Source organism: Tamandua tetradactyla, chromosome 5, assembly GCF_023851605.1.
Source record: "Tamandua tetradactyla isolate mTamTet1 chromosome 5, mTamTet1.pri, whole genome shotgun sequence".
Taxonomy (NCBI): domain Eukaryota; kingdom Metazoa; phylum Chordata; class Mammalia; order Pilosa; family Myrmecophagidae; genus Tamandua; species Tamandua tetradactyla.
Genome location: NC_135331.1, coordinates 151,870,260 through 151,886,317, shown reverse-complemented (window position 1 = coordinate 151,886,317; position 16,058 = coordinate 151,870,260). Strand labels below are relative to the sequence as shown.

The 16,058-nt window shown below is 33.5% G+C and overlaps 1 non-coding gene across 1 annotated transcript; it reads left to right on the top strand.

Moving 5' to 3' along the window:
- The first annotated feature begins 7,145 nt into the window (after positions 1-7,145).
- LOC143685234 (U5 spliceosomal RNA) lies at positions 7,146-7,261 on the top strand. The gene has a single exon (XR_013176483.1). It is a non-coding gene; the product is annotated as a U5 spliceosomal RNA (small nuclear RNA).
- Positions 7,262-16,058: the final 8,797 nt, after the last annotated feature.

The following is a 16,058-nucleotide window of genomic DNA, read 5'->3' as shown; positions in this document are numbered from 1 at the left end:
ATAGATAATTTTTAAGTTAGAACTTAAGAATGAGAGAAGACAAGCAAAGGATTGAGATAGAGCATTCCAAAAAGGTGGAACTCCAAAAAGAAGTTCAAAGACACTCAAGCAGGAAAAAAAATTGACGTATGTTATGTCATACGTATGTGACGTATGCAGGTCAAAGTGGAATGCAGCTGATTGAGGTGAGAGAGAGAGTGATATAGGATTCAGATGGAAAGAAGGAAGAGTCTATATCTAGAGGAACATTTGAGAAGCCATGTGAAAGAATGATGCAATCAGATTTTTTTTTTAAAAGATCTCTATTGCCACTGTATGCTAAGTGATTTTGGAGATGTAAGAATAGAAGCATGTATATAATTTAGAAGGTTATTGAAATAACACATACAAAATGATGGTGTCTTCAGAAGGACAGATACTGTATAGTTTTGCTATTATGACTCTGGTAACGGCAATCCCAAATGTTACACTTTAGAGTATAGCAGACCTCAAGACACACAAAAGCTAGAGATGGGGGAAACTCTGCCCAGTGAGTTTGAACCTAAATGCAAGGGGAACAAATAGAAGTGATAGTAACTAATTAGTGGGGTTATAAATTATATTACCATATATTACTATAGCCAGCAGTTAACAAAAATACATCAACATTACCACAGCAGTACAGCAACAGTTAATTGGGGTGGAGGGGCAAGTGATAAGAGGTAGTTTTTATTTGATAGTTGGTATGGCTGTACTTGTCTAGTCTTTGCCACTATGGACCAAGGAAAATTGCCTAAAATTGAGAATTTAGCTGCTGATTGTACACCCAAGTGAGGATACTGTAAGACATGGTTTATTTATTTTGGAGATTATCCATAAGGCACAATAGATTGAGGGAGCCAAAGGAAACATCAACTGAGAAGCTAAATGGTGAACTGTGATATTTTTATGATGGAATAGGGTGTGGCTACAAAAAGGCAGGACATTGAGAGGCATGCAAAGAACTGGAAAAACTTTGGGGACATTGTGTTGTGCAAAATAAGTCAGAAACAGAAGAACAGATATGCTAAGATCGCTTCATAAAATACTTATAAGAAAATCAGAGCCTAAATTGTAAGCCCTTATAGCAGTTATACTTAGTCTGAAGTTGTAAATGTATTTCTAAATTCTGAAACACTGAGCTATATATGTATCAGCTATATGTGTATTAAAGTTTCCATGTAACTTTGAATAACTCAGTGATACCTAAGACCCAGAAATAGAGTGCTAGAACCCTGAAAGTTAGCATAGCTATATACAGTAACAGTCAAAGTAACCAAAAAAGAGATCAGACCTCAATTAGAGTTAGAAATGAAGTCAATCTGACTAAGCCTAAGGTAAATCAGAATAGAGGGTAAAAGATAATAGTGTATATACTCAAGACCTTCACCACAGGAAGGGTGGTTTATTATGTTTAGAACATAAATTTTTGATATCACATAATGTAGATCAATCTATCTGGCTAGTTCATTTAAACAGCTCAAACTCCTGGAGTCCAGAAGAGGAATGGGACCTTGTAATCCTCTATCCCTTAATATAATACCAGGATACTTCTCAGACTGTGGTGGGCTGATAACTAAAAGGTACTGGCAGATTCTCTTGAGGGCCCAAAGGGAAAATATATATATGGAACTATTAAATTTTCCCATCTGGGAAACTCTGGGTACCCTCTCATCCATTGGTGACTCCCAGAAAAATAGGCCAAGTCCTTAATTTTGAGGCTTGCCCTTATGAAACATTTCTGTAGGAGAGAAGCTAAGACTATTGATAATGATGCTATGAGTTCCTTCCAGTTCATTTGTTGCTCAGATGTGGCCTCTCTCTCTATGCCCAACTTGTCAAGAAAAGTCATTACCCTCTCCCTTACATGGGACATGATCTTCAGAGGTGAAAATCTCCATGACAACATGGGACATGACTTCTGGAAATGAGTCTGGCACTAGCACTATGGGATGTACACTGCCTTCAAGATCAAAAAGGGGAGAAGAGGTATAACAAAATAAGGCATCAGTGGCCAAGAAAGATCAAATAGAATCAAGAGACTATTCTGGAGGCTACTCCTATACAAGCTTCAGTTAAATAGTGCTAACTGCCATGGTTTGCCAACCAACATCACTCCTGTTGACTCCTAAGAATACCTAGGGCTCTAACTAAGACTTTATAAAGGTTTCATGCACTAAGTTTGCTTTCCTGGAACCAATAATTCCCAGAGAGTTCCTAGGTCATATAAATCCTGAAATCCAGAGTAACCAGCCTCTCCAAGATTATCAATAGATAACAAACCTTTATCCTTTAGTGTTGACACCCCTTTTCAATGTGAAAACTTCAGAATGGGCATGGCCTAAAAATATCTGTAGATTGGGAGAAGGATCAGAGGAGAAGAAGGAGGTATAAGAGAGAAAATAGGATTTAACACATAAGTATGACTGCTGAATCACTGTATTAGCATTCCTTCTAGCCTTCAGTATTTTGGATTAGCCAGAAGAAAAAATCTAAGATGGTGGAATGGCAGCCCATGACAAACTCTGGGGTATATTCTGTAACTACTTGTTGATGTGCTTTGAAAATTACTACTTTTTCTTTCTTTGCTTGGTATATGTTATGTTTTACTATAACAAAGGTTAAAAAACGATTGTGTCTTTAATAGAATTAAGGGAGTGAAAATAGGAAGAAGTGAATAGAGAACAGATAAATTTAAAAAATGAAAAGAATGGGAATTTAAAAAAAAATATGGGAAGTGAAGAAGAGAAACAAGTGAAGTAAGATTCTTGAATTTTTGAGTTTAGTAACTTGGTGGACAGTGATGAAGTTTTGGAGGAGATGGGAGCAAGACGTCCACTGTGTTCACAATAAGTTTGAAATGATTCAGTGGAAATGTCAAGTAGAAATTTGAATATACTAGTCTGGAACTCAGATGAATTGTTTTGGCTCAAGATGTAATTGTGAACATAATCAGCACACAAGTGGTCTTCTGATTTGGCAAGCAGTGCATGTAAAGTGGGAGGAGAATGCTCCAGGACATAATTTGGAATAACTCTAATAGTTAATGGTCTGATATAATTCATGGAATCAATAGAGAATATGAAGACAGAGTGCTCAAGAAATTACACAGAAAACCAGAATTGTATATTATTAAGTCATGAAACTTAATTGGAAAAGTTGAGAAGGAATTTGAAAAGATGGGATGAACAAATGTATAAAGTGCCACTGACAGATCCAATAAGATGAGAATAGAATCAGAGCGGTTTATGTGGCCTCTTGATCCGATTATCAATTTTAGCCGACAGAAAGTGATAAGTTGTCTAGAAAACACTTTTGAAATTTGCTAAGAGGTACAAATTGATTCTTGACTAGAGGGAGAAGATCACAAAGTTGTCTTTTTAAATTTTTTTAAGTTGGAACATAACAGAACATGGAATTATGAGGACAAGAATGCTTCTGATGGAAACAAAATAAAATAATACAAAGGAGAAGGAAAGTGAACAAAAGAACAATGTTCTTGATAAAAAAAAAATGAGCTTAGGCCTAGATGTCAAGGATACAGTGCATTTAAAGGACTTACACTGTTTTCTGGTCATCAAATCCAATATTCATAATAAGAATCAGGATTAGTTTCTCAAGGTATTTGTGAGAACACAGAGAAAAAACTCAAACTCTGAATTCAGACACAATTATACATCTTTTATATCATTTTTTTTACTATTGCTTTCTGAGCTTTTGAGACTTCTGCCTCCACAGGGTTCACATGGAAATGCAAATCAGCAATAAAATGGCTCTCATTACATGAAGAGATCCAAACTGAAGGTGAATAACAATTTCTATAAAGGATTACCAGGACTCCCCACATGGAATTCTGATAAACCTCTGGGCAGAGATTTGGCATTCTACATGGGAAAGGGATTTTCTTTCTGTTTCTTACCCTCCAGATTTCATATCCAACTGCAAGTTCAACATATATGTCTAAAAAGCATAAAAATTAACATATCCAAAACAATATTTCACTTCCGCCTCACTTACCCCAAACCTGTTTCTCCACCCCTAGTGCCTATCTCTGTAATCCCTATAAATGGCAACAATGATTCATTAAGTTGAGCAAACTAGAATCCTATGAACCATCTTTGGTCTCTGTTTTCTTTCCTTCCTTCCCTGCCTCTCCTAATCTAGTCTATTATCAAGTTGTGTTGTCACCAAACCCAACAAGTATGTAGAATTTTTCAGCTTCTATTCTGACTTGCTTCTCACTCTTGTCTTCTTGCATTCCACCATCCACTTAAGTAGGCAAGGTGGTGTTTGAAAGGCAGAGCTCAGATCATGCCAATTCCTCACTGTTATTATTTTTCCATCAATCTTGACAAAATATCAACACTTGTTTCCTTAGCCAAGGCAAGCCCAGAATACCTTTACTGTGTCATTTCCTACCCCTTTCTCCCTAGTTTCTTAGCTTCCAGTCGTTATGGAAAGTGAAGCCAGAAGTCTGCTATTCCTTAAACTGGTATGAAAAACAAGAATGATGTAGTATGTGTTCTACAGATTAGGTACAATCTCATGATTTCAACACATTATTCATAGTGCTATTTTATACAATTTATTTACTATAGACGATGGATAAAGTAAGTGAGCTTTATTTGTATGTGTGAATGCATTGGTTTGGTGATTATTTTTGTTATTATTTTAAATTTTTAACTTATTTTCCTTTTTAAATGAAATAACTGATAGTTTTAGATTATAATTATGCTGAATTTTAGCAATATAACAACAACTTTCAATCTCAATTAATTTTGCCAGCTGAGTTATAGTAATACTTAGGCAATTAGAAAATGGAAGGAAATACCATGCAGTTACAAAATATAAAGGTTGAACAGGACTTGAAAATCATTTTTCCAACCCCTATCCCCACTGACTATATTTTGAATGCCTTCCACAGTAACCAAAACAATTAATCTTCAAACTCATATTTAATAACCCAGAGGAGAAGACAATCCATATTATTACTGAGGAACAGTTTGCTCAATTTCTTCTATCCACTGGTCAAAATACCAGCAGTTACAATAACAGGATACTCACATAGAAAAATAATGAAATGTAACCCCACCATATACAGCATTCCAAAAAAAAAAAAAATACTAGAAGTTAAACAATTTGACAACCAGTCTCATCCTGCTTCCATATGTCATCAAAAAATTTTAATACATTTAGGATATTCGTCTTTGTGACAGATCATATCAGGTCCACAACAAAAACATGTTCAAGTCATAACCATGTTTATCTTGGGTGTCAGTTCATTTATAAACAAGAAATGAAGATCCTACTAATTTGAGGCCACTTAAAACATGGTGAGCCGCAATCCAATATGACTTGTCTTTGAAAGGAAAGGAAATTAGGATACAGAAGTCAGTAGATGGCACAGGGGGAAAGAAAGAGACAGCCCACCATGTGATGGAGGCAGAGAACGATTGCCAGCAAGACATCACTAGAAGGCAACAGGCTTCAGATAAGGTACAGCCTGAAACTACTTCACCTTCTAGCTTCCAAACTGTGAGCCAAGAAAAGTCTGTTATTTACTAAATACTCTGTGGTATTTGTCATAGCAGCCATGACAAATTAAGAACACCTGTACTGCTTCTCCAGCAGTTTATTCTTTTAATCCATACTTAGTTTTCATCAACTATGTACAAGATATTCTGCTAGGTATGATACAGAAGTGAACAAGGCAGTTATGGTGCCACCATTATGGAGTTCACATTTGATAAAATTCATTTGATAAAAGTCAGGTGATACAATTTGTATCACTTTACAAAAGGTGGTTTCCTACATTTTCCTCTCTCAATACAGACAAATAAACTACCAAAAACTAAAATAGATCCAATGAGGGTGGAAGAGAATGGTCTTAGTCCCTTAATCCTTAAACTGTGTCTTCCCTTAATACAGATGAATGCTGTTTCTTAAACTACTTTGTGCCATACCATTATATCATATTTCACTTTCCATACAGCCTCACAAAAAATGTCATTCTATAACCCTGTATATGGTTCTTTTCTAATAGTAAAATAAATCCCATTTACTAGCATACTATCCCAATTCATACCTAGCAGAAATTTATCGGTCACAAATTTTTGGATTAGAATGAATAGATATGTCAGCCATAGCGTTCAAATGATTTTTTTCCCATAAATTAGTTGGTAAATCCATCAGTGATGTTCCTTCATTTATTTATTCAATATATACCTACTGTGTATTTGGTACTATGCATTTTGGTACTTATGTGATCGGTACTAGTAAATGAAAGAAACATAATCTTTGCCTTCTTAGAACGTGCATGCTAGTGAGGGAGATGGATTATAAGATTATAAACAATTATATGGAGATATTTATACATTTTTTGAATAAAATTAATAAGGTAATTATGGAGAGGAGGAAGAGGATATTTATTTAGAGTTGATTGTCAGAGAAGCTTCTCAGAGCAAGAATTCTAAGGAGCCAGTCATGGAAAGAGTGGGGAAATGATTCAGATAGAAAAGATTTGTTGAGTCTGAGAAATGAAAGAAATTGATATTTTTGTAGACTAAAGAATGGAGTATGAGCAAAACCATAAAAAGAGATAAAGTTGAAGAAGCAAGAATAATTACTTATATCCCACTTGATATATCCCTTACCTGTGCTTTGAAGAAGTGGTAGAAGAGGCTTTTTTGCTCCAAGTTACTCAAGGGGAAAAAACAATAGCTTAGAAAACAAAACGTTTTGTTTTGCTCAGTTAACCTTGGACATACATTTACTATGGATAGATTAAAAATGGGCTCTTTCTTTTTACTCCATGCCTGTTCTCATGCTCAGCTTGTCAGAATTTTTATAACATTTCAGCTTCAGTCATGGCCTCTTTAGATGATACCACTGGTTAGCTAGGAATTGAAATTAAGTTGCCAGATCTGTTTATTTCTGTGGGATTTTGGTTAATGAGGAACCTGTCCTTTTTCACTATGTGTCTTTTCCCATTTTGACTCCTTGGGAAATGGTTTGCCTCTGAGTTTCTTAGTAATAGTGGGGTGATGAATATCCTGTCAGTAATAGTATTAAAACTGAATCTGAGTGATAATTTGTTGTTTAATTTTCTAGCTGTTAAAACAAATACCGTACTCTGGTTTCTCTTCAGATCTTATAAATCTTTTGCCTATTACTAAAGATTTCTGTGGAGAGAAATAATTCTGAGTTTTCAACTAATTTTTTGAGGCCTTGCTTTGACAAGACTAATCATGTTGTAAAAAGTGAAAGATATAGGGTGGCCCTGGTGGCTCAGCAGACAGAGTTCTCACCTGCTATGTGGGAGACCCAGGTTCAGTTCCCAGTGCCTGCCCATGCAAAAAAGCAAATGAAAAAAACCAAATACCATGCAAAGGTTGGTTTAAAATAAAGAATTTATTGGCTTATGGTTCTGAGGTTAGGAGAAGTCCATTTGTGTCAGCAAAGAAAGTCTTTCTTCCAGAAGACTGTGGCTCTGGGTCTGGCTGCCAGAGAAACTTGGTCCTTGTCTTTTATATGGTGGCACCTACCTTCTCCTTCCTCCTCCAGATTTCAGCTTCTAGCAGCTCCTCATGGCTTCTCTCTCCATCTGACTTTCACTCCGCTTATAAAGGACTCCAGCAATCTGGGTTAAAGTCCAACCTGACTCAGTGGAACACACTTTATCCAAAGATCTCTTGAAGAGATCTTATTTACAATAGATCTTATCCATAAGAATGAGGACCAAAACCAAGAAAATGCTTAAACTTGGATACATAATTCAATCCACCACATTTGTTAAAAAGACTGAGAAGGAATTCTTGCTGTGGCTGAGAGATTGAACTATATTGATCAAAAGAGTTCCTTTTAATTTTAAAATTCTAAAATTCCTTGGAACTCTTATAAGCAAAAGAAGGCCAAGGTATACTTGTAGGCTTATTTCAATAGGATATCAGCTTATAGAATTATTCTGTTTAACACTGATTCAGTAGAACAGTACTTACAGCTTTTCCACTGGATATATCTAGTGTATAATAAGACCCTAAGCTGACAAATACATTTACAGTCAATCAACTGGAAAATTCCCTTGGTCACACAGTCATGATTACAACAATTTCCAGTGTTCTCCACCACTGTCTATATGGTTTGTTGCAATAACAAAATATCAAACTTGCTCTCCTCAAGTTTGTACTGATTTATTTTTCAGTTGCATGCTAAGGAAAGAATTATAAAAATTAACAAAATAGAAAAGGTTATTATTCCAGTAATGGTGAAATGGCTTTTGATTAAATCTACCACAGATAACAGTTTAAGATTCTAAAAAATAAAAATAATTAAAAAAATTAAACATCTTTGAAGGTACTGGCCAGTGATCAAAAGCAGATGCAGGTAGAAACTAGAACTGGATTAACTCATAAAAGAAGGAAACTACAGTGACTCTTCTTGATATTCATATTCACTATTTTTTTTTCTGAAAGTACTACATAATTGCTTTTGCACAGGGCATCTAGAAACCAAGTAGAAAATTGCAGGCTTCTTTTTTTGAAGATGATAGGCAGAGAAGAGTGGCTAGAAATTGCAGCAAAGTCCTATAAAAAGGAGGTGACAATGGCTGGGAAATCTAAAATCCATATAATGTACAAGCAAATCATGGGTTGGTCTTTGGACTGTGGATATATGTATGCTGAAGAGACTCATAGAGACAAGCAGAAGGCATAAGCTACAAAGTTGAAATTATTGAGCAGTGATTTAAGCTCAGTGCAGAAGAGGCAAAAATTTGAATTTGAGACTTGTTAAGTTATAAACATCTTGTGAACATCTCAAGCTTCCAATCAAATTGCACTTTTGGAGTGAAGACTATGCTCAAAATCTAACAGTTTTTCCTTAGGATTAAAGGTGAAACCAATATACTTTCCCTAGCAAAGGAGAAACCACTAAACCTCCTCAAACTCAAGGGGATCAGAAAACAAGCTAACATACTTCAGGGGTTGATAACCATTGTGGTGGTTCAGAGCAGTATACCACAGATAAAACATATTCTAAAACTTAATCAATTTCTATGAATGTGAACCTTTGTATAAGGACCATTTGAACAGGTTACTTCAGTTAAGGTATAGCCCAAATAAGCCAAAATGGGTCTTAATTCTATTACTTAGGGCCTTATACGAAAGGCCACAGGGAGAGAAAAAGCAAGAAGGAGCAGCAGAAACTGAAAGTCAAAGGCATTGAGAAGCCAGGAGAGGCTGACATGTGCCTTGCCATATGATAGAAAATCCAAAGACCAAGGATCACTGGCAGCCAGACCCAGAATATCACAGTCTTCTAGGAGAAGTCTTTGCCTTCTGATGATGCCTTGATTTGGACTCATCTTAGACTCAAAACTGGAATCCAATACAGCCCCATTATTTAAATGAATAGGTTTCATGGTATTTACTTCATCATCTTGGAAACTTAAAAACAAGAAGAGTGAATAGTTTGTAGAAAAAGATTCAGGTTGACCTAAGCATTGTAAGTAGTTGGCAAGGTATTAAAGAAAAATATAATCTAAATGAGCAAACAGTTGGGACATCTCAGCAAAGAAAGAGAAATTATTCCAAAGAAGCAATGAGAAATTTTGAACTGAAAAATACAATAACACAAATTGAAAGCTACTGTGTGGGTTAATGATCAACTTAAATTGCAGAAATAAAATAATAGTTCAGTTAATTTCAAAACAAATAAATAGATGTATAATCATAAAAACACCAAGAAAAATTAATTTTAAAAATACTGTATAGTACTGTTCTCATGATTGAAGAGTAAATGACTAATAAATGTATTCTTGTAGATACCAACTGTAAACTCATAAAAAATGCATATCATAGGGTGAAAAAAGAAGGCAGATTTTGGAGAAGAATCAAAACTTAGAAGAAGCTATCAGGTATGAATTTAGATTTCAGTTTTTAAAATTTAGGCATGTATGTATGCGTATATGTATTTAATTATGTATTAAGTATCCATGTATTTGTTTGCTTTATACTGGGAGCAACTACACTTAAGATGGGGATTGAGGTAGCTAAAATTCTCATAGAAGTCCTTCCTGGATAGAGATCAGGATATGAAGATATTATAATTCATGGAATGGGAACTCCAAATCCTGCTTATAAGTTTTATCCAAATATTTGAATGACTGTGTAACCAGGCATTAGCAGGCAGATATAGAACAAACTATACTGGGATATGAGCTACTGACTATTGTAGGCATGACAGAGCTTGCAGTTTGAGTTATACACAAATTCATATTATACAAACAATCCAACACCAGATTGATACTTTTAAAAGAATATAACAGAAACCACAATGTCCAGGATATAAACTAAAATTACTGAACACATAGAGAGCCAGGAAAGTGTCATTAAATCTCAAGGGAAAAAAAAAAATCAACACATGCTAAACATGGAATACCCAGATCATGGAATTGTCAGGAAAAACTTTAATGCAGTTATTATAACCCTGTTGCATGGTGTAAAGCAAAATGGGCTGAAAATGAATGAAAAGATAAGGAATATCAAAAAAGAAATAAAATTATAAAATGTATCAAGTGAAAAATTTCAAACTATTAATATAAGCCATAGGAAAACTGTACACAATGTACTCAATATCAGAGTGGAAGTTACAAAATAAAAAAGAATAGGTCACTAAGCTTAAATATAGAAGTAATTACAAATTTTCCAAAACAAAGACCAAAATGAAAAAAATGAGCCAATCTCTTGAGAGTCAGTGTAACAACATAAGTTAGTTTAACATATGAGTATTTGAAGAAGTGATTGAAACAGAGAGTAGAGACAATGGAGAAACAATTTGATGACATAAAATCCTAAAATTTCCAAAATTAATGAGGTACGTATGTTTACAGACATTAAAAACTCTGCAATTAAGAAGTAAGCCACAATTAACAAAAAATGGTAAATATTCTTGAAATAAGAGACAAACAGAAAATCTTGAAATCAAACAGAAACAAATGAAAAATTACCTAGGAAGAAACAAAGGCTCCAACAACCATGAACTTCTCATAAGAAACTAGGAAAGCCAGTATACAGTATACAGTGAAGCAATGTCATTTATGTACTGAAAGAACAAAACTAAACTAAAACTATAAACTGAAACACATTTAGAAAAAACATCCTTCACAAAATAAGGAAACTTGAAAATATTTTCAGATCAAATAAAATTAATTCTTCATAGTTCAAAAATTGAGAGAAGTTTTCAGTGTGAAGAAAAAAGAAATCAGAGGGAAATTTAGATGTTTAAGAAATAATGGTCGGCCCTGGAGATAGTAAATATTTAGCTAATAAGTAAGTAAGTAAATAAATATATATATCTATATTATAATATAGATATATATACTGCTTAAAGCAAACTTTATCATACTGTCTTGTGTAATGTAACTATTGCATGAAAGAGTGGGATGGTAAATGAAACTACAGGTTTTTAAGGTTTCTACATAATATGGGAAATGATATGACATTAACCCCAAATATAAAGTAATTACAAGAAGGTGTATATTGTAATTCCTACAGCAATAAATCTAAAATGATGTAAAGAAGCACAGCTAAATGCCAATAGATAAATTGAAATTGAATAATTAAAAATATAAGAGAAGACAGGAAAGGGGTACTGAGGTACCGAGGAATAAGAGACAGAAAATTAACAAATGAAGAACAGAATAAAATGCTGCTTCTAAATCTAACCATATCTATAATTGTATTAAATGCTAATATGTTTAACACTGCAATTAAAAAGTTGAAATTATAGTTCTATATTAAAAACATAAGCAACTCTTGAACTTCTAGGTAGCTGAAGATAATGGTAGCTGTGTGGTAATCAAACACCTATAATTTACAATGTTGTAAAATAACTGCAAGCAAAAAGAGAAAAATCAATAAATCCAAGTGCTGTTCTCCCTCATATTCCTGCTTCATCTCCATGTTGCCCACTGCCTTAATTCTTTTTGTGACTGAAGACAGGGAAAAATGTGGAGAAAATGAAAGCTTTTTATGAAGGAGCTTGAGAGTTGGAGAAACTAACAGAACAATTAAATTTTCTCAAAGTTAAAAATACTAAAAATGTAATAGGAAAGACCAGAGCAAAGTGTATAGAGGAAATTCAAAGGATAAAAAGCCACATTAAGGGCCTGACTTACTATGTAAAGATTTATCTGCTTTAAATAGAAAGAACTATTTTTTTTTTTTAAAAGTGTGATTTAAAGGATCACTTATCCACACGCACAGCTTCTAGGGGAGAAAAGGGTAAAATAAATATGAACAGCTTTTTGGCAATGTAACAGTGAAAGGAAAAGAAAAATAATCATCCTAAAGTTAGGAATTTGGTAAAACATCCCAATATCATAAAATGAGCAATAGGTAAGTGAAGTACATTAATAGCCATTGTGGGAAATCAGGAAATTAAGATACAGACAAATCTACTGAGGTCCACCTCCACCCTCTCCATGGAAAAACAAAACAAAACAAAACAAAACATGAAGTAGGAGATTTTCTAAGTCTGTACTCCGAATAAATAAATAAATAAATAAATAAATAAATAAATAAATTCAGAATGTATTTAATATAAACAACCTTGAATCAAATTGAAAACTTAAGAAGAGAAATAGACATAAAACAAGGACAAATGAAAACAAAATTAAAAAGAGCAAAATGAATTCAGGAAAAAAAGAAGTAAACATATTCATCTCACAAATAATGAGTAAATTTCATTGGGCCCAAGGGATACTAGATGAATGGAAATCTAATAAGAGACATGGAAGAAAGATAGGAAAACAATAAAAAGAATCAAAGAAAAATAAGAAATGAAATAAAAAGGGTCAGAGAGAAAGTAGTGGAAATGGAAGGCCTACAAAGAGGATTAATATTTATGTTTTCTCAGAATCCCTGAAGGGAAACAAAACAATGAGACAGAACTAATATTTAAAACTATAATGCAAGAGAACTACAGCAATAAGAAAATGAAACTACACATTGAAAGGACTCATCAGATGCTCTGTAAATTATCCAGAACCTCCAATGCTGAGGCCTGCCCTTGAAAATCAATTAGATTACTATGTAAACGTGAAATTTCCATGACCTCAAGTTAAAGACCAAATGAAATGCACAGGATTTGATGAACAATTTCAACACCCACATACAAACCAAGACAACGATGGAGAAATTAATTTTTAACAATTCAGTGAAATAAAATATGAACCAAAGATTTTATATCCTATTAATATATTCTATTAACATAGTCTTTAATTTTAGAAAAAAGTTTTCAACAAATAATTAATGGGGAATTTCTGTACTTACTGACCCTTCTTGACGGTTTTTGTTTGAAGATACTTGGATGAATGATGTCAATTTTATAATAGCATTCATCCAACCAAATATCTGAGATTCTTATAGTTAACCCGTCTTTAAAAATAAAACCCAAAGCAAGCCAACTTTGGCTTTTCTTATCCTCTATATTGCTTCTTTGTTTTCTGCTTCATTGATATTGAACGCATATTTTTGTCAATCTAATCATCCATTTTTGCCTGCATTTATTCTGTTTTTGTTGTTCTAACTTAATACAGATTCTTATCTCAAGGCTTGTATTTAGCAATAGAAGTTTTTAAGGTTGTAAATTTTTAACAAATATCTACTTTTGCAAAACCACAAGTTTATGTTACCATTCAATTCCAAAAAGAATTCTCAATACCATTCAACTCTAAAATTTTGATTATGATATCTCTTTTAGGGACATGGTGTTTTTAACTTGTAAACATTTATGATTGTTCTGTGCTTAAGGAATGTAATATTTTTAAAACTTATTTTTGGTTAGTTCATTGAATATTTGCTTAATTGTTGAAAACTGCTATTTGGGGGCCTGTGACATTGACAGATTGCAAAGACTCATGAGTCAAAATGATGGATTTAAACATTAATCCTACTATTTAATAGTTCTGTATTTTTTTATTAGAGAAGTTGTGGGTTTGCAGAACAATTATGCATACAATACAGAACTGCTATGTGCTACACTATTATTATCACCTTGCATTGGTATAGAACATTTTTTTACAATTGATGAAAGCACACTTTTGTAATTGTACTAACTATATTCTATGATTTAATGTAAGTTCACTGTTCAATTTAGTTCCATGGATTTTTAAAATTGATATTCTGCTTTCATGTATACCATAAAATATTTTTCCTTTAACCACACTCAGATGCATATATATTTCCATGCTGTTAATTATGTTCACAATGTTGTCAAATATCACCATTGTCCATTACCATAGAATTTTCATCATTCCAAATATACCCTGTATACTTTGAGCCTTAACTTCCCATTTCCTATCTCCACCCTTTCTTCTTGTAACCTATATTCTAGATTCTTACTCTATGAAGTTGTTTGTTCTACATGTTTCAAATCAGTGAGATCATAATATATTTGACTTTTGGTGCCTAGTTTATTTCATTCAACATGAAGTCTTCATGGTTTATCCATGTTGTTCCATATATATGGACTTCCTTATTTTTTATGGCTGACTAATACTCCATGGTATGTATATACCATTGTATATATATATTCCATATATGCATGGGAATCCATTCACTGGTTGATGGAAACCTGGGTCACTTGCACCTTTTTGCAATTGTGAATAACACCATTATGAATATTGGTGTGTAAATATCTGATCAAATCCCTGATTTCCATTCCTTTGGGTATATAATGAGTAATGGGATTGCTGGGATTTATGGTTACTTCTGTACTTAGCTTTCTGAGGAAATGCCAAACTGTTTTTTCAGAGGCCACACCATTTTGCATTGCCACCAGCAGTGAAAAAGTCTTCCTATCTCTGCTTCCTTTCCAACACTTGAAATTTTCTGTTTTTTTTTTTTAAATAGCCGCCATTGTAATGGGTATGAAATGGTATCTCAGTGTGGTTTGATTTGAATTTCCCTGATGGCTGAAGATGTTCAGGATCTTATCATGTGCTCTTTGGAGAGATGTCTCCTTGGAGAGATGTCTATTCAAGTCAGTTGCCCATATTGTAATTGTGTTGTTTGTCATTTTAAGTTAAATATCCTGAAAATTAAAACTTTATTGGCTAGGTGGTTTCCACATATTTTCTCGCATTATGTAGGTCATCATTTAACATTCATGATAAAGTCCTTTGAGGTACAAAAGTTTTTAATTTTTTTGAGGTCTCATTTTTTTTTTCTTTTGATGCTTGTACTTTGGGTATAAATTCTAAGAAACCATTGCCTAACATAAGATCCCGCATACGCTTTCTTACATTTTCTTCTAAGAATTTGATAGTTCTAGCTCTTATATTTAGGTCTTTGATCCATTTTGAGTTGGTTTTCATATAAGGTATGAGGAAGGAATCCTCCTTTTTTAGTGTGTATGTCTGCTTTCCAAGCACCATTAGTTGTAGAGAATATTCTTTGCCAATTGAATGGACCATCGGTTGGCCATAAATGTGAGAACCAAGTTCTGAACATTTGATGTGATTCTATTGGTCTATATGTCAATTTTTCTGTCGATACCATGCTGTTTTGATTACTGTGGCTTTGTAATGTAGTAAATTTTAAGGCCTGGAAATGTGAGTCCTCCAATTTCATTCTTCTTTTTCAACATAGTTTTAACTATTCAGGGCCCATTACCTTCCATATAAATGTGATCATTAGCTTTTTCATTTCTACAAAGAAGTTTGTTGAATTTTGATTGGGGTTGCATTGAAATCTATAAATTGCTTTGCCTAAGATTGATATCTTAATAATCTTTAGCAATCCCATCCATGAACAAGAAATATCCTTATATTTAGGTATTCTTTGATTTTTTTTTAGCAATGCTTTGCACTTTTTCATGTACATCATTGGCTAGAATTTTTTGCAATTTTAATTCTTTTAGTTGCAATTGTAAATGGAATTTTTTCTTGATTTCTATTTCTGATTGTTTATTGCCTGAATATATAAACACTACTGGTTTTTTTTTTTGTGCAGATTTTGTACCCTGCCACTTTGTTGATT